Raw genomic sequence first — 22,651 nt, 5'->3', positions numbered from 1 at the left:
GGTTATTGGAATAGGGAAGGGTTTGCTACTACCCTAAATTTTTGAGATAACTTTTTTGGTATTTTTCGTAAGAAATACCTTTTTCTGTATTTTTATTTTAGAAATAAAAATACAGCAAAACTGCCCTCCCCCTTTGATTTTGAAAAATAAATTTTACTTGCTCTGCCGTCATTTCCCTGAATTGAAGCCCCCTGAATAAAGCACATTAAGACTTGAAGACAAACAGAAATTATATTATGCATAAGGGATGCTACAAACACCTGTAGACCCCCCTCCTCCGGCCTCCTCTTTGTGGTAAAAATTCACTAATCCATCCGTGACAGAATTCAGAATGCAACAGTCAATAATTCTGGTAAAAACATACTAACGTTCGTAGTAAAAATAATATTTTGTCTTTCGAGTACAAAAGACAAAAAAGCACTTTAGTAGAAATATTTCATAATTTTCCATTATTATCGTTATTTAATGATAATTCACTTAATTTTTGTATCCATGTCATGATTCTGTACCGTTTATTCGTAGAAGTTAGAGAATTTACATAATGCTGTTAGTAGACCTCTCTAATACGGAATGACGGAGCGATTATTTCTTACCCAACAAACACGAAGTATCAAACCGCTTGACTCACTTCCAACACACATACCTACCTATTTAAAAACCGTATTGCAGCATTTAAACTCAAAATAATTATGCTCCATTAAACACGACCTTTAATACCGCTACTGTGGTAAATGACGTCAAATGCAATTAGGTAGCAAATACATAAATTATTGCAAAATCACAAATATCCTGTATTTGTTCCATTATTGTTGTGGACAGTAATTAATCATTCGCTAAACCTTAATAATGTGCTCAGTTATAACTGCATATTAGAGTCTAACGATATATTGTTCAAATCTAAAGAAGATGTGACCTCTGGAAAACCCCGTGTAAAAAGTATTTTATTGAGATAGATGGCTCAGTTTTTCCTTCTTACCTACTTTTAATCCACGTTCTGTACGGCTTATTGTAATTAATTGCATAATTATCGAACTTAAAGTATGGTATTTAAAATATTGTATTTATTGTAGTTAAAATCATTATAATTAAATAATTATGCTTTATTGAACACCTTTGGGCTGCAAATTAATCAAATGGGAGCAATTTGAAAATCAAAGGAAACGGTCTAAGTGTAGTGGTCTAAATTTGCCTCTGTATACCCCTATGGGGCTCCCATTTCACAAAAATTACATTTGAAAATTGAGTCTTGCGGTTCCATAGCTCCTTTTTTGAAACATTTCTAACAGGAAGTTCTTTGAATTTATCCGATAGATAAATTCACCAAGAATTTTCTTTTAAGACAAGGACGAATGGTAGTTCATTGAAATCTGGCACACAAAAATCAAATAATTAATTTTGTAGGTTTTCAATAAGCGTTATATATCGCAATCGAATAATTTTAATTGTCTATTGAACACCTAAAATTGCAAAATTAATTCCAATAAACTATGGATAATGGTTGACAACTTGTCAAATATTGTCCTTTTGACAATATATCTAGGGTAAAGAAAAAGTAGTTTTTCCCCGAATACGATGGGTATAGGCTGTAAGAAAAGATTTAAAAGAAACTGGAACTTCTTGGGAGGTGGCAAAGAGCCTTTAATAGGATGGGATGGAGGAGGAACAAGCACAGCTGTGTTGACCTCATGTGGCTCGATGCTGTAGTAAGTTGTTGCTAGTAGTATTAACAGTGGTAGCAGTAGTAGTAATAGCAGTAGTAGTAGTATTAATAGTTTTAACAGCAGTAGTAGTAGTAGTACTTATACTACTACTGGTATTAGAATTGGTAGTATTGAACATGGGGCTAGGGGTGAGTCCAAGAATCATGAATGTTAATACTTTGATGAGCTCAAAAATAAAAAAAATTCTATGGGGCAAAATTTTTTCATTGTTCTCTTGTAAAAAAAAAACAGGTTACATTTTAAAGTCTTCTACAACATTACCTCACTTATGACAATTCAATTTAGTCTGAGTTTTGATATTTCATTTTTTTTTTACTAAGTGATCGTGATCATGAGCCCCACTGATAAAAATCAGCTTTTTTTAGAAGGGGCAGAGAGGGATTAAATTAATTGCCCTGTTAAGACTTTTCTGGCTAGTCATTATGGTTTGAAAATAAACAAAACTCTATTTTAAGGTAAAGCTCCCTCTAAAGCAAGTAGTTTTGTGACAAGCCTGCCGGGGCTGTATCCAGGATTTGTTTTTAATATTTTTTTTTTTGGGGGGGGCGGGGGGTTTAAACAAAAAACATCAAAAAACGCATACAAAATTTGTTTATGTCCATTTTTGTTACGTTTATACGAGTCAGACACACATTTTTTTGGAGGGGGGGGGGTCAAACCTCTAACCCCCCTCCCCCCGGAGTACGACCTTGAAGCCTGCATATGTAATTTGCACCCAAAGGAAAAATATTTGCATTATTTGATTCATAAGGTCTATTTATTCGCCGAGCCAGAATCATGATATTGCTCAATCTTTTTCTTAGAGAAGAATCTAAACTTACATGAAAAATAGGAAAATTGTCCTTTTTCAACAATTCTCAACCAATCTTCAACATGTTTTTAATCCAAGACCCCTGCACATTATTTCAAAAATTATATTTGGTAGATGAATAATGAATCTTAGCTTTGGAGTGATAGCTAGTGAAAAAGGAAAACCTGAGACCATACCAGCAAGGCCGTACCTAGGGGGTACGGTCCCCCCCCCCCCAGAAAAAATTTCTTGGTACGGCCTTGCATTCCAGGAAAACACGTAAAACGTGGGGTAGTATTTACCCCCCCCCCCCCACTAATTTTTATTTTTTTTTAAGATTTAAAATTTTTAATTAGAAAGGAAGATAAGACCTGATTGGTTCTTTTTGATAAAATTTTAATCCCGTGAAAAGGACAAAAGTTTTGAGTCACAACTTTTTTACAACTCTGTGGTAACTGTGAAGGATCCCAAAACACAATAACTTATCCAATCTCAAGTCAAATGTATGTTTTGTGGCGTACCAGCTGTGTAACTAACCATCCTGTGATTTTCTGCACCCGATTTACTTTTCGACATATTCAAGTCACTTCTTATTGTAATTTTACTTCACAAACATCGCCATACTTTCCAAAATAGCCCTAGACATGACACCTTCCATGCCCTGAATTGATTGACAAATTCGATCTTAGTGGATCGTAAGCCATGAATAAAACACGAGATGTGCCTTTCTAATATCAAAGAGGATGAATTTAGCCAGGAACGGGGAGGGGTGAGTGTCCCAATCCTTGTTTTAGTGTCTTATAATATTAACCCACTGGGTCGTTCTAGGACTTTTCCACGGAGCAATTACTCACAGCGGAACAGCGTTAGACTAATTGGCCATCCAGAGAGATGCAAAGGATTTTACGGCCAGGCTAGCAGAAAAAGTTGGTTGCGCAGCAACACCTCTTGAACTCAAGAGGTGTCTACTTGCTATACCCGCTCAAAAGATTGTTCAAGTGGATAGAATCTTAAGGGTAATGTTATATTATGTTATGCCTTCTAAAATTTAAGTTGAATCACTTCTATTATTTTCTTTGGAAATGACCCTGCTAGTTTTATTAAGTAGAAATGAATCTTTTCAACGGATGTTAGTGGCTAATCCTGCCCTCTATTCACACTTCTAATTAAATCAACAGGTATTTTGATCTTTAGCGTTTAGTTGTGTCCTTTATTTCGACTTGAAATATATACAAATAAATATAATACAAGTAATACAATATATACAAATAATGTATATAAATAATAATACTTGGAAAATATATATACAAATATACAAATAAATATAACAACCGACTCCAAAATCAAACCTTAAAACTTCAAAAGCTTATCAAAGAAAGAGGGGCAACTTTTATTCAGAAAAAGATCCAAATACGTAAAGTATGAATATTAGCGTACGTAACTACTACGTATTATTTTGATACTAATACAGACTAAATTAGCAAATCCTATTACTGGCAAGCAAATTTGACCATGCAGAAGATAGAAAATAATACTACTCTGATAGAAAAGTGCAAAAATATTACTTCCACTTTTACTTTTTCAATTTATTTAATGGCGTATGATAGTATGAATATCAATTTTTTAAATATTAGTATAAATTATAGCATATTTTCCTGGGAGTAATTTTAAATATACTTATTTAGCTCTAAATTAGCCAACTGTCAACTTCAATTCTGTTAATTAGTTGACTTTAGCGATCCTCAATTATCTTGAACACAGATAAACCAACCTTTTTTTCCCCAAATATCATCAATTCACATTCCATTTTGAATTTGCCGCTTGAATTCATACTTTCTATGTCGACAAGGAAATTAACAGGTATTTTTTTCTGTCGTTAAAAGACGAAAAAATATCGTCTGCCGTGTCGACGAAAAATCAAATAAAACTGCGATCTTCCTGTCGTGTCACAAGGAATTCAAACGTAACTTAAAATATTCTGGCTAGTAGCCAAGAATTGACTGATAAATAGGCCAATCTCGGCCAAGGATGTAACTTAATTCAAATGGTAGCATAACTTGGCATCAAACTCTTAACTTTTTTTTTGACAGTTTTCTTTTGGAAAACTACAAAAAGACATGAAAATGTAATGCTTTGTTACAGATCAGTAAATATGAAAACTGGAAATTGAGTATCTGACAGGTAGGATACTTATAATAATAAAATCATCATTGCGCCATCTTTGTAATATTGTTGATTGGAAAAGAGTTACCAAAGCCTATTTTCTATTTAGTTTTACCCCAACTTGAATTCTGGATGGGACAGTAAAAATAACTACAGATTTATATTTCTCACGCAAGGCTAGGCTGCTAGTCTAAGTGATCTAGGTCAATTTCTTGACCTGGCATAATTTTCTTTTTGTGCAAAGGTGTCACTATAACTGTTTTGTTTGTATTCGTACCAAAGGTGTTCTAGCTTCAGTTTTATCATAAATATTTTTCTTTTCAGGTTAGGATTTTGAAATGGCAAATTTTTGGCTTTAGTAGCTTAACCACTTGTGCACATAGATTTCTACTTTCAAATCATGCTGTATTTTATGGCTGCTTGATTCTAACCTGTTTTCTTTGAAATTTTGAAACGCTTTAAGCTTTCCAATTCTTTCAAGATTTTGGCCCTGTTCGAGATTAAAGCATATGCTGCAATATAGTAGTTCTAAAATTGCAGAAACTCAAGAAATCTTTATTTAGGCAATTAATTTTATCTGTACCACTTGATGCCAACTTGAGGGGGGAAATATGCCATTTATAAAACAATGTCACTTGAGGGGGAATATATTTCCCCCCTCCATTCAACTCAACCTCCATTAAAGTCAGCCCTAACTCAATTCAAGCACACCCAAGATCAGAATGAAGGTTGAGAAGGGAGGGGAATGAATTGCATGGTGTTGAGTTGAATGGGGTCCGAGTTGCATGGGGCTTAATTTAATAGGGGTTGAATTGCATAGGGTTGGGATGAATGGTGGTTGATTTAAACGGAGGTTAAGTTAAACAATGGTCGAGTTCAATAGGGGTTTAATCAGAGGGGGGTTGAGTTACAGGCACACCCAACCCAATGGTATATATTGCGTTTTGAGCTGAGAAAAAAAAGAAATGGTATATTCAGCTATTTCTCAGACGTCACCAATAGACAATATACGACTGATTATTTCCTAATTGGTTGCAAAATGGGAACAAATGTGTGAAATATGTTTTGACTGTTGACTGCCAACCAAGATTTGCTAATAGGTAACGCTAATCCTCCAAAATCTAAGCGACCAAATGAGCTTTCAGGATTATCCACCTAAGCTCAGAGTTAGTTTTTATTCATAGTTGGTTTTCTAAGTATGGGCACTTACGGCATTGGATTCTGGGGAAAATCCAATAAATAATTCAACTTCAATGGAAGTTCAATAAACACTAAACGAGAACAATTGCAATCCTGTCCAAACTTGTGTTTTTCTTTCCTAAGTAGTTTACTAAAAGAAAGATGCTTGATGAAACTTTGTGAAACTTTAAAACTTATGAAACATTCAGCCAAAAGAGGAAAATATTAGTAACCCTACTTAAGCCTGTATTTTCTTTTATCGAAGTAATTTCTTTTTAACAAGAAAGACGATTCATGAAAGTTCATGGAATTTCAAAACTTCATTAAACCTCAATGAACATTACCCAACCCAAAATAGTATTTTTATTCCCTAGGTAGTTACAAAGTAAGATATACCATAAAACTTCATGAAGTTCAATGAGAGAAACAAATAAACTTTCAAATGGGAATAAATCCGTTTTTTAGACAGTTTTTCTTTTACTGTCTAAATAAATGGATTTATCGCCATTTGAAAGTTTATTTGTTCGTCATAGAACGGCAGTTTGGTCTAAGAAAACAACACCTAATTAAAGGTGTTTCGTCTAAAATGAGAAAAAAAAATTCATTCCCACTAAAAATCATAGTTTCCTTCCCTAGGTAGTTTATTAAAAGATAGAGGCTTGGTGAAACTTTGTGAAACTTCAAAACTTCAGTAAAAAGAGGAAAATATTTGTAACACTACTTAAACCTGCATTTTCCTTTCTCAAAGTAGTTTTTTTTTTTTTTTTTTTTTTTTTTTTTTTTTTTTTTTTAGCAACAGAGACAATTTATGATAGTTAATGAAACTTCAAAACTTCATTCAACAACAATATTCATTACCCTTCCCAAGATAGTATTTTTCTTTCCTAGGTAGTTTATTATCAAGTAAGACATGCCATAAAACTTCATGAAGTGCAATGTAAATAATTTCTGAGACCACACTGGCTAATCATGATAAACAAAAAATCGCGAAGAAAGGAAACGAGGACAATTAACAGCCAGTGAAAAAAATTTGAAAAATTATGCAAATATTTCGGTCAAGACCTCCGCTTGACCGTCCTCAGTGCAGAATAAAACTGATAAAAATGTAAAAACCAAACCTTAAAATAAAAACACCAAACTAAAATTGGACGACCCTTTCCTAGTAACGGTGAAAGGGTAACTGAATAAAAAACACAAGTCTAAATGGCATTTCAGAATTTCATTTTGCGTAAAGCACTTTTAAAGGCTGATCGCTTTCCAGTTTGATTGTTATCAGAGACTCTATTCGATTGCACAATATAACTTTGTGAATGTATGTAAAAACGATCAGAATTAATAATTTTGTCATAAATTGGACTTAGAAAAATTTCTCCAGTGTCTCTATTGAGAGCTACCTTTTGGTGAATGTGCTTTTTTATTTCAACTGCCTCCCTGAAAACTTGCGTGAGACCTTTAACGGGGGCAACGATAGAGGCCTCATCAAACAAAATGAAATGGTGTGGATTCTCGTACACATGTTGCGCCAAGGCGGAATCAAAAACCTCAGGCCGTTGGCGTAACGTCATTGCCTTGTCGATTGAAGGACTTGTGCTCAGATAACCTCTCCCCCAATTGATGTTGGGTTCTACCAACATAAAAACAGCCACAAGAACAAGGAATTCTATAAACACCACTACCCAGAATGGGGCTGGTTTTATCTTTGCCGTTGTTAAAAAAGTTCTGTGTAATATTTGAATTTTTAAAGGCGACGCTAAGTTTATGTTTTTTAAGGATTCTTTTCAATTTGTCACTCAATTTGGAATGTAGGGTAGAGCAGTGAAAAGTTTCTTATCCTCCACCAATGGGACGGTATCTGTTGGGGCTTGTGGACCTGATGCACTCCCCTCTGCCTTTTTTCGTCTTCTGTCTATAATGGTCTCAAGTAATTTTATAGGGTAGCCATTGCAAAATAAAATGTCCTTAATAGACGTGTAACGTCTATTACAAACGACGTGTACACGTCTTCCGAAGTATTGGTTCAAACAGGTCCCCTTTGAATGTGATTGTCATTTTCTTTAAGAAAGAAATACTTTTTCTTTCACGGATTGGGTGAATACAAAAGCAGGCCCGAAAGACGGTCAGTTTTCATTTTTGTTTCTACCTAGAAAGGTCAACAGTAATACATTTTTCCCAGGTAAATAACAGGCATTTTTGCAGGCTGAGAGACCCCTCCTTTTAGTGTTTTGAAACTTAGCCCTCATGTAAGCCCTCTTGTAGCTCAAATCATGTAACTGAACCCTCGTGCGACTGAACTATCGTTCAGCAGATACCTTCTGTAATTCGAACCAATGTAAGTCAATCCTTGTTTAACTGAATCGACGTTTAACTGAACCCATTCAACCTCATTCAACTGAACCGTCATTCAACTCAATCCCCTCTCAATTTACTCCTCATTTAACTGAAGCCTCGTTCAACTCAAACCCTCTTTTTATTTTATGCTGCTTCTGTTCAAAACTCCCTCCAACCTCCTTTGACCTCCCTCCCCTCAAATACCTCCTCTTCTTCTGTCTTATATATTTGAAAATTAGCAAAAGTTTTCATGCCAAGGGCCTGAAAACATTTGAATCTTGTGGTTGCAGCAGTAGATGTACTCTAGCAGAAATAAGACCACGGCCCATAATAGCCAAAACGTTAAAAACAAGTTAAAAAAAATTGTGTCTCGTAAGAAACATTGGCCGTTAATACCGATTCAGGAATGATAATTTTGATTTAAATTCATCTTAATAGTAGAAGTTTAATTGCTGAAAAAGAATTATGGGAATTTTTAAAAACGCTGATAAGTCTCCTTTTTTCTACTGTATGTCTTTGGCACTAATAGGACACTAGACCATCTTAGAGAGTTATTGACGGTCATTTGAAAGTTAATACTCACATTTATGCTCTTTTTACAATGTCGTCATGACAACACCATCATACAATGGCACCAAAATACGATTTTTGTGTCATTTCGAGAGTCTGACGGCTTGGAATCGTAAATGATCTAAGACTGAAATTTCCATGTTCGAAAAACCTTAAACTGATGCTTAAAATCCTCCACTTGAATGCTCTTCTTCCGAGTCCATCCGGAAGTAGAAAAAAATAGTTTTTAAAAGAAAAATAGCAAGTTAAAAAAACTGTTCAAATATAAAGCTGATTCTCTAATGATAACTTCTATTTATTTTCATACCAACAATAAAATAAATCATGAAATAAATTCTTGGGAATTCTGAAAAAGCTATTGAAACCCGAACGTCCCTTCTTTTTCTTTCTTTGATTGAAGGTTCAGTTAAATGGGATTGACTTGCACGGGGTTTAGTTAAACAGAGTTCAATTGAACGAGAGCTCAGTTAAACGATTGTTCAGTAAAATGGTTTTGAGTTGCACGGGGGCACAGTTAAACGGACTTTCAGTTGCATGAGGCCTCATTTGCACTAGGATGCAGTTGCAAGGGGCTCAGTTACACGAGGATTCAGTTACACCCACTACAGGTAGAGGATTTATTGTAAAATAAAGCCACAGGGCCTTAGTAACAAACAAAATACCAGTTCTAGCACAAATGAATAATTCAAGACCGTACACAAACGTTCTTTTTATCTTATTCCGGTTTGAAGATTTTTTGATGTTTGATTTTTTCCAAAAATCTGCCTTTTCTTCTTCTATCGCTTACAAAAATAGTTAGAAGTTGGACTTTCAATGTCCAAATAACCTTTTGATAAACAAAAATCGTTTTTATCAAATTTTGGAAGCCTAAGAAATCCCTTCAAAGAACTTGGTACTTAGTAGTAACTATAAGCTTAAACTAAAAGCTCTACGCTTGTTTTACAGTTAATTTTTGTAAAATTTTTATTGTTGGACGTGAATTATCACATCCTAAATTAGCAGTAATCAAAAATGTATTCTTTCTTTTTCAGAATACGTCTTGACAAAGAACTACAATAATCCGTTGCTCACACTTGGAATCGTCATTGAACTTCTATAAACTCAAATAGGTAATTTTTTTTCTTTTACATACTATAAAGTGTCAAAATTTTAATGTCTTTATGGATTTTTTACTTATTTTCCTAAGCTTGAGTTTATTTACTTTTATGTAGAATTCAGGATTCCGTACTGCGAGAATGAAGCTGAAGCAGAGTTCTTCAGAATCTATAATGTTAGTATCACAATTTATTAATGTAAGAGGTCAATTTTAAATACTCTTGGAGACCTCAATTGATCAAATTAGATCGACTGTGAATCCCTAGCAGTTGAAGAACGCTTGTTTTCCCTATTTACAATTTGCCGGAGGTTAGCGGTCTTCGGAGGTTAGCAAGCCTATAGCTATCAATAAACTTGCTTTTGAGTTAAGAATGAACGTCTTCTGATCTTGAGTCATCAAATGCAATGGGGAAATCAGTCTTTCTCAGTCTTATACACTTTCTGAAATTTGACTTTGCATCTACAGTAATGATTTATCGCTATTTCTAGTTATTTCTTGTTATTTCTAGTATTTCTAGTATTTCAAGTATTTCTAGTTATTTCTAGTTATTTATATTACCTAAACAAAAAAAAATCACTAAATTAGCACATACATCACTAGACTATTGCAGAAAATCACTAAAAATCACTAAAATCTAGTGACTTTTTTTTAAAGTGTGTCAGCACTTCCAAGACGTACAGACGTACATGTGGGTGCACCAGAAGTACCAAACTTTATATCTTCCTCAAGCAGAGGCCGAAGCGGCGAAATACCAGAAAAAAATGAGCCCGGACAGCCTATTTCTGAAATTCTGTATCTTCAAGTATTTCTCACTTTTTAAGAATGAAAAAAATCACAATTATGCAATTTTTGTAATACTTGAAATATATTTATTAGGTTTGAGCAAAGGACAGCCAGAGTTTTCTCCAGCCAACCAATCCGATCGTTTGATTTTTTTAGTCCTGGTTCGAAATCGTTTTGTTGACCTTTACGTCTGTTTGATTTTTTTAGCCCTAGTTCGTAATTGTTTCTTGTGCTTACATGTAAAGCTAATCTTACTGCTATGAGATATGACAGTCAAAACGAAGTTAAGCACTTAACGTATGAACAAAACGAATGAATAGATTCAGTTCCCTCCTTTAACTAAAATAACAACTGAATGGCTTTATTTGTTGAACCAAAGTGAAAAATATAATAAAATGGTGATTCGGCTCACACTAATTGTGGGCTGTCCAGGTGATGTGAATCTGGCTCACGCAAATTGACTTTTTCATGATAGCAATATATTGATTTGTCAATTTTAAAGCCGGTGCTTTTTTTTAATAAATTTATGAAAACTGAAATATTTTAAGTATTCTATTCACTAAAACACAATATAAATAGTTATGAGTCCTCTTTCTTAAGTCCTATCAATTTTTCTATTAAAACCCACTGCGGTCTCATGTTCTTACAGAGCATATTCTAACCAGAAATCGTCCATTCGGGTGAATTAACAATTTCAACAAGCTGAACTGACGAAAAAATGTCTCTGTCGAATGGTTCACCAAACCAATGGTGGCTCACAGAAAAAAAAAAACAATTCGCCTCAGCTTGTTCAGTTCTGTAAAATAAGTTCCTTGCAAAAACAAACCCCTTAATATAAGTCCCTTTTCTACCTTCTGTTGTTCGCACTAGCTATTTCTTGCTTCAATTATGTAAATTAATATGAATCTTAGTTTACAGAATGTAAAAAGATCAGACGAATTACTCATTATGTAAGAAGGACTCTTTAAAGTCCACCCCCTAGAAAATGAAAAGCTCCCTATTAAAACGAATCCAATGAGTGGTTTTTAATACTTAGCCTCCCTCATGTAAATGAATTGACCTTGCCTATAGTGACACAAAAATAGCTATATGATATTTTTTTGTCATACCGAATATTAGCCCCTTGCGTCCAGAGAGTAGCCTACCCCTATATACTCAACAAGCTAAATTGATTTTTTCAATATATCTTTCCGTATCCTGTGTTTTTCTGAAGATATTTAGGCGTTTCATTTTTATCCAATAGGAGCCATGTATTCTTTTTACACTACCAAAAAGAATTGGATTTTGGTTTTCTTATATGTAATCTATTTTCATGGTGGCCTACAAAACACTAATGGCTGCTAATGACAGCAAAACACAAAACAACAATAACAAAATATTTAAACAACGTGTAAACAAAACATGCGTAAAACATGTAAACAAACAACATGTGAAAAACCAATGGAATAATTTTTAGCGTTCATATTTCATTTTCCCAATTAAGTAAAGAGTTGTATTTTGAGCTCTTGATGTACAATTTTGCTTTTTCGTATCCTAGACACCTCGAAAAATCAATATGCTGTTGATGATATTAAAAAAAAAAAAAAATTGGAACTCATTTTTTCAGTTCTTCTGCTCTTTCCCAGTGTATGTCTTGTAATATACCACCTTTTGGATTGGTATAACTAATCAATCGTAATTTGTGGAAACACACCTAAACAAGTAGAGGAAAACCGAGGGGAATTCAGTCTGCTCTTTTTAGGAAATAAAATCTGCTACGTAGGTTTGGATTACTTCACCGATGTTTTACAAATCAGCTAACACACAAAGAAAAATTTAGTTGTAGAACGGGCAGAAAAAGATTGAATCTGCAGAACTGAAGAAATATAAATAATTTAACAGCGAAATCTTCCTCAACTGGTCTAGAAAAAAATGCCAGGAAGACTAAGGCTATGTCAAGTTCAGTCATTAACAGTTTAGCAGAAAAACAATAAAAGGGACGCGCTGACATTGAAGAAATGACTGAGTTTTGTAATCTTGGTACTGATCACACTCCATAGTAATTGTGCCAGAGAGATTTGCTTAGCATATATATGGGTAGTAATCTCTCAACTCTGTTGTATATGGAGATACTCCGGGCATTCCAAGAAGCTGAGACTGTGGCTACTCAATAATTAAGTCCTCTCGATGGTACTATAAGGCTGTGAATAAGTTACTTTATCTAGAACAGTAGAAAATAGACTTGCATTTGAAAATAAATGTCTGCGGAAAATACTTGTAGTTTTGAAAGAGTACATATTACAAATATTAGAGCAATGATAAAACAGTCCTCGATAATCAAAGATATTTGCACTGTAGATGTGTTGAGAACACATGGCTAGTAAATGGGCAAAAAGACTATCTTTTGAAGTTTGAAGCTGGACATTGTCTGGCCGTCAGAAAATTAGTTGGCAGTGGAGGACACTATATCGTTCCCCAGCAAAAGATGCAGCTGGTCCTGTTTAGTGTCCCCCAGGGTGTGGGATGACCTAAGTCTAAGTATGTTATTAATATTAGTATTATAATAATAGTATATTAATAATTAGTATGTTATTAATTAGAGCATTTGAAACTTTTTGAGTTTTTGAATTCTTGAAATTTTTAAAGTTCTAGTTTTTAAAATTTAAAGAAATTTTGAAGTTTTTTATAGAAAGTTTTAGTTTCTAAAAAACTAGAAACTACTTATTCTAAAATAAGTAGAAAATTAATGTGCCCTTCTTAGCACATCAAATATATCGCAAGAGATATCGGTAATAATGGTTTTATAAAACTCTACCCCTTACTGCAAAAGTTAACTTATTTTCTGTATCATTCATTTGGCAGTTTTGTCAAACCACATGCATAAACTAAAAAGAAAGTATTTGGGCTAATTTATTTGAGATCTGTTTATTATAAGCATCTATTCAAGGTCATACTACCCAAAAAATTTGCATATGCAACAGCTTAAGGACCACCGACAGGGGTGTTGAATAGGTATGGCAGAGGGAAGGATCAACTGGTCTCACAGACTTCGAAAATAAACCTCTTTTGGTATTTTTAATGGAAGAACTAAAACAAGCCCTTCCTTTCTAGATTTTGAAAATACTCTCTTTTTTTTGCATTTTCATTAAAAAATTGAAAAAAAACCTTGCCCTCTTTATTATATTTTCATAAATACCCCTGACAACTAGGCTTGATGGGCTTATTTATTGCTTTTTAGCTAATATTTTTTAAAAAATAGTTAATGTTTTGAAATCCTGCATTACCCTACAACTCAATCAGCATTAAAGCTAGACTGTTCAAGGTAATTAATTAGAACTAATATGATTCGTCTCAAACAGTCATATAGAAAGTATTATGTTTACACCCGTCTATAATCTTCTAGTGCCTATTTAATCTGATTCCTAAATTCCCAGAATGAACGCTTTCTTATTTTTTTTTTTTTTGCTTTTGAAAACTCAAAATTTATCACTAGGCTAGGATCACACATTAAAAAATGGCAATATGAAAAGCATGGGGCACTCTCCAATGGTAAGCCCATGATCAAAGTCCTCACGATAGGGTAAGTGAAACCTATCACACTTAAACAAATCGTTTAGCACTAGGCCAACTTAAAAATTAATAAAACCGTCACATTTATTGCCTAAAATTACCACAATCGTCATTAGCAAACTATTAAAAAAATTAAAATACGGAAAAGATTCAGGATCTGATCAAGCTTGGAGGGCTTTTTAGGAAAATTCTACTGATTAATTAAAAAAACTTATCAACCGCTCATCCGCAAAATCTATTTTGTCACTGCAATTAACTTTGTTTATTGACTTTATACAACTTAACATTATCTGATGTAATGTAAAATTCTAGGCAGGGGCTTAATTTTCTTTAGGGCGGGGGCTAGAGACAAATGCACTTCCCAGACTTCAGTTTGCCCCATCGACCCCAGTTCACTTCCCAAATGAAATTTAGTTTCTTCAAAAATATTGTCAAAACTAAGATAAGCCTGCATAATTCAAGCATCAACAGAAACGGGTCAGTTTTCTTAAGTATATCTTTACCTTTATGGTACTCTATGGCTTAGTTGTCAGTTTTCACCGTCATTTTCACTTGTTTTGGGAATATTGGCTCCAACTTTGCCGCCCCCCTTCAAGGATTTTGAAAAAATTGTGCCACTGATTTTAAGTATCACTAGAGTATGCAAGGATTGCCTGCATTATCAACAAAATTTGCTCCTTTGGATTGCATAAACTGACATAACTCTCAAGCTATGCTAGTGTGAGAGATTTTACAGCAAAGAGTGAGAAACTCATTATTTTTTCACTCAAATTTCTGTGTTTTATATAAGTCGTCTTCGCTCGGAGTTTTTCCAGAAACGATACATGAAATGACAATCCCTCCCCCCCCGTCGCTGGATGTAGTTCACTATTGTGTACTTTTCAGTTGTACTAGGTTAATATTGAAAATAGTTGCGGAGGCAGACAAAATTCGTCACCATTTAGTAATTTAAATTGCCATTCTCTTCTTCCAGGACTGCTTCTATTGCTTCGTTACAACAACTGCCTGTGGTGATCTAGTGTTATATCCATATGAATCGTTTAGGCTAAAAGAAAAACAAGTTCATCAAAATTTTACCACCCCACTTCCTGTTACTGCCTATTCCATCCTTAATCGCTTCTTCTGTATTTTAACAACATTACCATCTGCATATGAAGGAACGCATATGCAGATTTTCAACAACACCTTTTTTAAGTATTTTCTCTGAGCAAAAATCAAAAACCACAAAATTAACCCTACCCCAACATTTGAAAATATTTTTTGTATCATTGTTAAAAAACATTTAAGAGAAGAATAGTGTGGTTTTAGGAAGGAGAGGGGATACCTTGACCAAATTTTCCCTCTAAGATTAGAAATTGAGAAGTGATAGAGTCATCAATCCCCAGTCTTCTGTCTTATAGATTGTGAGAAAGCGTTTGATTCAGCTGAAAGAAGAGCTTCAGCAAAGGTTTTTTCCATCTTTGTGGAAAAAAAATTGAATAGTGCTATGTGCCAAGCAACATTGCTTTGATTAATGTAGGAAATGAGGTTAGTCGCTGATTTTGTATTAAATCAGGAGCTAAGGAGGGTTGTGGCGGGACTCCACCCTTTGACTATGGGAAAAAATTAGTTTATAAGCTTATATAGAATGGTACTATCCAATCTCCTTGTCATTAAAAACATTTTAGTCATCTAGTTAGAAATTTTGGCATATTTGTATAGGAAAAATCTAAATTTGCCAACTAGTTGACAATAAATGCTGCCCCAGCAAAACTTTCCTTTTCCAACTAGTTTACTAATAGCTTCTCCCCAGCAAAACGTAATTTTTCCAACTAGTTGACTAATAACTTCTCCCCAGCAAAACTTAATTTTGCCAACTAGCTGGAAAGAAACATTGCCCCAGAAAGCAATTCATTTTCCAACTAGTTGACTAATAATAGTTAGAATTTATTCTGAATAGCATAAAATATGTTAATAATATAGGATTTTTTCAAATTTAATTATCACTATTGTTATGGGATATCACCAGATGACTAATTTGACAGTATATATATATATATATATATATATATATATATATATATATATATATATATATATATATATATATATATATATATATATATATATATATATATATATATATATATATATATATATATATATATACATATAGGTGCGACATTAAAACTTAAAACGAACAGAAATTATTCCGTGTATGAAAGGGGCTGTCCCCTCCTCAATGCCTCGCTCTTTACCCTAAAGTTTTTTATTGTTTTAAAAAATAAAGTTCTGTGACCGATTCAAACTTTAGCGTAAAGAGCGAGGTATTGAGGAGAGGACAGCCCCTTTCATATACGGAATAATTTCTCTTCGTTTTAAGTTTTAATGTCGTTCCTTACTTTCAGTTAAATAAAACTTGTTTTTTTTAATTCAATTTCTGAACGTTTTTGAATTAATGCAGCCTTGATATTGGCTCACCGTACATGAATAATTAAAGCGAAATTTGTATATTAATTTTAATTTTTTGGCTAAATGGCGTTCTCGAAATTTTGTTCTGACATATTTTACGAATTAACTTACGTAACGAACTTCTATATTCGTATGTTTTGTTATGTATATTAGGGAGTTTGCCCCAAAGTCGATACCTTGCTCTTTAGGCTTAAGTTAGAATTTTGTTCGTACCACAAACCCCTGAATCACAGAGGCCGATTATTAATTAGAATAGATAGCTCTGTTGAAACTACTAAAAAAAGCTTTAGCAAAACGGGCGAGGTATTGAATAGGGGACAAACCCCCTCATATACGTAATAATTTTTGTTTGTTTTAGTTTTTAATGTTGCTCCTTACTTTCACTTGAAAAAACTAGTTTTTATATTTAATTTCTGATCGTTTTTTAAATAATGCTGGGAAATCCGGTGCCCCCTTTATAGAAATGTCCCTTCCCCCAAGGAAGCATCCTCCATGGAAGGATCCTCCCCCTTAACCCCCTCCCCGACACCCCCCCATCAGAAAAAATCCCTCCTGAAACGTGTTTATACTTCCCAATAACCGATACTATAGGTTAACAATGGGCAAAGTTCATAACTTCCAGCTCTTCCCCCAGGAACTGTGGGGGATTAAATCATCCTCAAAGACATATTTATTAGATTTTCGACTATGCTGAACAAAATGGTTATCTCAAAATTTTGATTGGGTGACTTTGGGAAAAAATGAGCGTGGGAGGGGGCCAAGTTGCCCTCCAATTTTTTTGGTCACTTAAAAAGGGGACTAGAACTTTTAATTAATGTTCAAAAGAGCCCTCTTACGATATACTAGGACTAATGGATCAATACGATCACCCCTGGGGAAAAAATAAATAAAAACGCGTCCATGATCTTTTTTCTGACAAAAAATACGAAATTCCACATTTTTGCAGATAGGAACTTGAAACTTCCGCAGTAGGGTTTTCTGATACTCTGAATCCGATGGTATGATTTTCATTAAAGTTCTAAGACTTTTAGGGGGTGTTTCCCCTTTTTTTTAGAAAAAAGGCACATTTTCTCAGGCACGTTACTTTTGATGGGTAAACTAAACTTAATAAAACTTATATACTTGCAATCAGCATAAAAATCTGATTCTCTTGATGTATGGGCATCCAATTTCTGGTTTTTAGAGTTTTGGTTAATATTGAGCCGGGTCGCTCCTTACTTACTTTTTTGTACCACGAACTGTTTGACAAAGGCTCTAGATTAGCCCAAATCTATTGAAACAAAATTGGACTTTGCAAGAAACTGGATAAAGGAACCAATAAATTTACTCAAAGAAACTCTTATGAATTATCTAAAAACAACATCGGTATATATGCTTAACAGAAGCGAAAAGTTTCTTCAAAAATGACACACATTATAGCGCGCTGAATGGGAAGTTCCCAGCACATCAGAGTAATAGTTTCAGTTCTCGTCATAATGTGCTAAACGCTTGTCATTTTGCGTGGGCGAAGAGGTGGAGTCATGAAGAGAGTTCTAGATTGATTTATTTAAAAAAAACCTTAAATGGAGTGCATAGGACATTTCGCTACCTCTCGTACATATATGCTGTATTATCTAAAGGTAAATAGAGGAGTTTATATGTTTCTTGTATTTACATATGTGAATTTTTGTCTTTTCAGGCCAGCAATGACTTTACGTTTCGATCATCTGCATTTCAAACCGCCTCATTTTATTCGAGAACAGCCCCTGTGTATTTTTTTTAGTTACGAATACTCCGCTGATGTTACACTGTCATAAGTTTTAAATGTGTTCGGTATCTACGAATCCTATGTTGGAGGAAGGGGTATGCCATTTTCATTTCATATTTCTATTTGTTTTTATTTCTCTATGCTCATGTTGAAACGAAATTACTGTGAAACTAAGCACAATTCTAGGATTACAGTGGAATTCAACAGAGCTGCCAAGCAGTCGGCTCCAGAATTTTTGATTCAACGCAAAAATACTTCAAGCACAGAGAATCTTTTTTATAATATCAGGGCTGCCCAAAACGAGAATATATTAATTAATTTTTTAGTTGGAACTCATGAAGAACTGTGTTTTTTTTTCTCACACGACTAAGCAAGATGAACTATATGGCTTGAATACAGGCACATAAATCCTAATACTTAGAACATTCTTCCGAAATCTTTACGAACTTATCTATGTTTTCTTGCATTTTCCATCTAATTCACCAGTTTTTTTTATGCTCTCTTCAAATTTTACCCCCTAGACAGAGAGGTATTCCCCCCTTGAAACAAAATCTAGCACATATACTATTTGTACTAGTAACTTTTTCACACTTTATAAGAAATGTTTTTCTATCACTAAAGTTTTAATGTGGAGTATGCAGTTTAGAATCGCCATTAATTAATATAAATTGATTTTTTACTTTTATTTGTATTTAGTCTTCCTAATATCTCTAACTAGTTACTAGTACCCAATTAATTTTTTTTTTAATGGTTTCAAGCACCTAATGTATTTCCAGTGATGACGCGAAAATTATTTTAAATTTAAATTTGCAAAGTCTATAACGTTGTTGAAAATTCAAGATTTTCAAATGAGCAATATCACCATCTAATTTTTAGTTGTCTCAAAGTAGATGCCACTATAAAGCTCCCTACTGCACTACAAAAAAATGCAGTCTGGTGGCAAGAATAACATTGAAATGATAGTTTCAATGAGAGCTACTTTGCCAGTGACAGCTAATGTATTTTTTAAATTTAAATTTGTAAAGTGTATAACATTGTTGAAAATTCAAAATTTTCACATGAGAAATATTATCATCTAATTTTAGTTGTCCCAAGATAGATGTCACTATAAAGCTTCCTACTGCACTACAAAAAAAAACAGCATTCTGGTGACAAGAATAACAAATTACACCGAAATGATAGCGCCAGTGAGAGCTTCTTTGCCCTATATAATTTGCAAATATAATTAGGGAAAAAGTTGCACTAGTAGGGAGCAGGAGGATCTAGGCCCTATCACAAAAATTGGCTCTCGTCCTTTAAGGAATTTCCTCTTTCTGAGAAACTTACGAATTTCAGGTTACTCATCTTTGCTAACTCATTTCAGGTTTTTTTTTTTATCTGCAGTGCCATTCTAGTTTTTTGGCATACGAGACCTGATTATTTTAGGGAGGGGGATGAAGAAAATGCTTTTTATGCATCTTCTTCAAGTAAAATTTCCACCTTTGTATTTTTATACTATGTTTTAACTCTTAGAATGGGATGGGGACAGGCCTCTACCCCTTTAAATGTCTCCATAATTATCATACAAAAATGATTTTAAGAAAATATTGATACTGACGAGATATTAGCAAAAATAGAAATGTCTTGAAGAGCTTGCTCTCTCTCCATTTTTATTTCACCTCTCCATTCCCCCCTTTTTTCAAATTAGAGAGGAGTGGGGACTTCTCCCAGAAGTGACCTCTCTAATTGTCAAACTCAAATATATCTAGGAAAACACTGACAGTGAAGAGTTATTAACAAAAATAGAATTTTCTAAATCTTCTGAAGTGCTCTCTTTTTCCCTCCCAGTCCCCCTCTATCCTTCTCTTTCTCCCTATTTTTGAAATTATTCTCTCTCTCTCTCTCTCTTTTCATATCAGAAAGCATGCTTAGGGAAAATATTGATACTGATGAGTAAATAAAAAAATTAGAATTCGCTCAACCTTCTGAAGATCTAGGATTTTCTCTGACGATATTTAAATTACCGACGCAATCAAAAACTTTGAGTAGGCACGAACAGTTTTTTTGGACAGCTTATATAAGGTTGTTCTTTGAATGTTATGTAATAAAAACAAAATTATGATTTCAGCCAAAGTGGAACATGGTGACGATCTACCTATGCTGTTCCCGATTCGAGGTGGTCCCCAGGAAATATGACTTGTTTCAGAGAATAATGCACAAATCCGTGAACTAGTTTAAGAACTCTGTACAAATTTTTCCAAGACTAAGTATGCAATAGTTTTCTGTTTTAAATTCAAAAGAAGGGTCTCTGATGTATTTTGAATTTGAAAAAAAGAATAACAATTAATTTTTAACGTAAGATTCTGCATTTAAAAAAAGCTCTGGATCGCTTTGAGGCTTAAGCCTCGAGAAATATTTCTGTTTTCTTGATATTTCTATTATAATTTTAATATTTATTATTTATATTTCATATTTAGTTAATTCGAGAATACCACCAATAGTTCAATCCTTCTAATATGACTGGTTTGAACGGTATTGATTTGAAGATAGTGGGTAAGACACTGAATTTTTGGACGGACTTTGGTCTGTACAGCATTGGTGTCACAGCATTTATTTGGTCTAAAAAGCAGTCATTTGAGGGTGGCGGTAACATACTGATTTTTCAGGCGAAGATTTTAACTATTCAGCTTGTTCTTAACTTTCGCGTCAGATATTGATGAAACACACTAAGTTCAAGACTTTAATCCTTTTGTGTAAAGAGGATTTAAACATATGATAAAAGATTTGGGGGCAAGGATGTGCTTCCATTTGGTTGACAACAAACCGTCTATTTTGAAGGCTTGGCACCTTATGAATAACCCAAGAAACTTATTGAATTGCATTAAGCGTAAAATCTTCTAATGGCCTCTTTACAGTAAACATTCTCGTATCCGACATTATTTAATGTCCTTATAACCTAACGCGGGAGAGGACAGCTTCTTCAGGGTGAGGATGAACAGCTCTTGGTAGAACTCGTAGAACAACTCGTAGTAGTTAAACATCGCACGTCCCACCAAGATCAACTGCGTTCAGCTCTCCTGATACGGCTGGAAGTGCATAAGCTTGCATTAAAAAACCGCCAAAGCGTTACATCGATGATGGTAATCGCCATAAATAGTCATTGTCAACTGGTTCTGTCGAAAGGTTCCTCTTGTTTAAAAGACTGCATCAATCTATGGAGGATATATAACTTACCCTGAGTGCAGAATCTTTAATCGCTCAAATTTTGTCAAAATTTAGACTGAAAATTTTGTGGAAGACAGGAGGGGATGCTGATAAATATTTTGCCCCGGGCACAAGATATGCCAGAGCTGCCACTGAGAAAATTATGCAGAGGTTTCAAGCAGGAAGATATATTTCGATTTATGTTTTGCTGTTTTACATTGTTAGTAAGAGACAACATACTAATACTGAATTACATAATTTTTCAAATCTGGTATACAAGGGACTCCATACAGGAAAAGTTAGGTGTATTCTAGTACAGTCACTATTGAGAGAACGTTTGAACAACTGGAGGATCCAAGTGGTTCAATTTGTTTTTAGTGGTTGAGGATCCAAGGAAGCTAATGGCATCGTACAAGCTAATCCCTTTGATGATTTGCCATCAATTTGATCTTTCCCTTCAAGATTTTGAAGATACTAATGATTTAGGTCTCAAGATTTAGGTCTAATAGTGCATATCTCTCCCAGAGTTCAAGCGGGATCTATTTTTTTTTCCAGACGACATTAAAATATTTTCAAATCGCTTTTACTAAAGAGGCTAGGAATCTTATCAGAAGAAGTAAAAGTTTGAACAGTCTGGTGTGGCGGAGGAACATGTGCAGCACAGTTTGGCTCGGGCGGCTTAGATTCGTGTCTTGATGAGTTATTAGTAGTATTACTCGTAGTTTGCAGTAAATCCAACCTTCATTGCCTGACGATGAGCGTTAAAAACTTTGTAATACCTTGTATTAGTCATCATTAGTATATAAAAAAAACATTGTAAGAATTATTATTTTTCAATGGAGACATAATTTATTCACAAAAAATCAACAAAAGAAAGCATGAAGCCCAGTAACCTGAGCTTATATGGCCACTCCAAACAAGGCATTAATTTAATTTGTATTTTTTTGTTTTTTTTTTTTTCCGTATTGATGTTGTTATTTTTTTTTTTTTTTTTTTTGTATTAACTCTGCAGTGTCATTTCTAATGTTCATTTGTGGATTATAAATAAATTGTTATTATTATAATATAATCAGAACGATAGCATAAAAATA

General features: G+C 33.9%; 2 long non-coding RNA genes across 2 annotated transcripts in view; one reads left to right on the top strand and one right to left on the bottom strand.

Moving 5' to 3' along the window:
- The window catches only part of LOC148947033 (uncharacterized), a 45,332-nt gene that overhangs the window by 15,838 nt on the left and 6,843 nt on the right, over positions 1-22,651 (bottom strand). The gene's annotated exons all lie outside the window — the stretch shown is intronic.
- Positions 9,783-20,881, top strand: LOC148947034 (uncharacterized). Its single transcript, XR_016142457.1, has 3 exons — positions 9,783-9,860; positions 18,309-18,472; positions 20,485-20,881. It is a non-coding gene; the product is annotated as an uncharacterized LOC148947034 (long non-coding RNA).

Source organism: Artemia sp. Qi Xiang Cuo, chromosome 11, assembly GCF_049724085.1.
Source record: "Artemia sp. Qi Xiang Cuo chromosome 11, ASM4972408v1, whole genome shotgun sequence".
Lineage (NCBI taxonomy): Eukaryota > Metazoa > Arthropoda > Branchiopoda > Anostraca > Artemiidae > Artemia > Artemia sp. Qi Xiang Cuo.
This window is presented reverse-complemented; position numbering and strand designations above follow the sequence as displayed.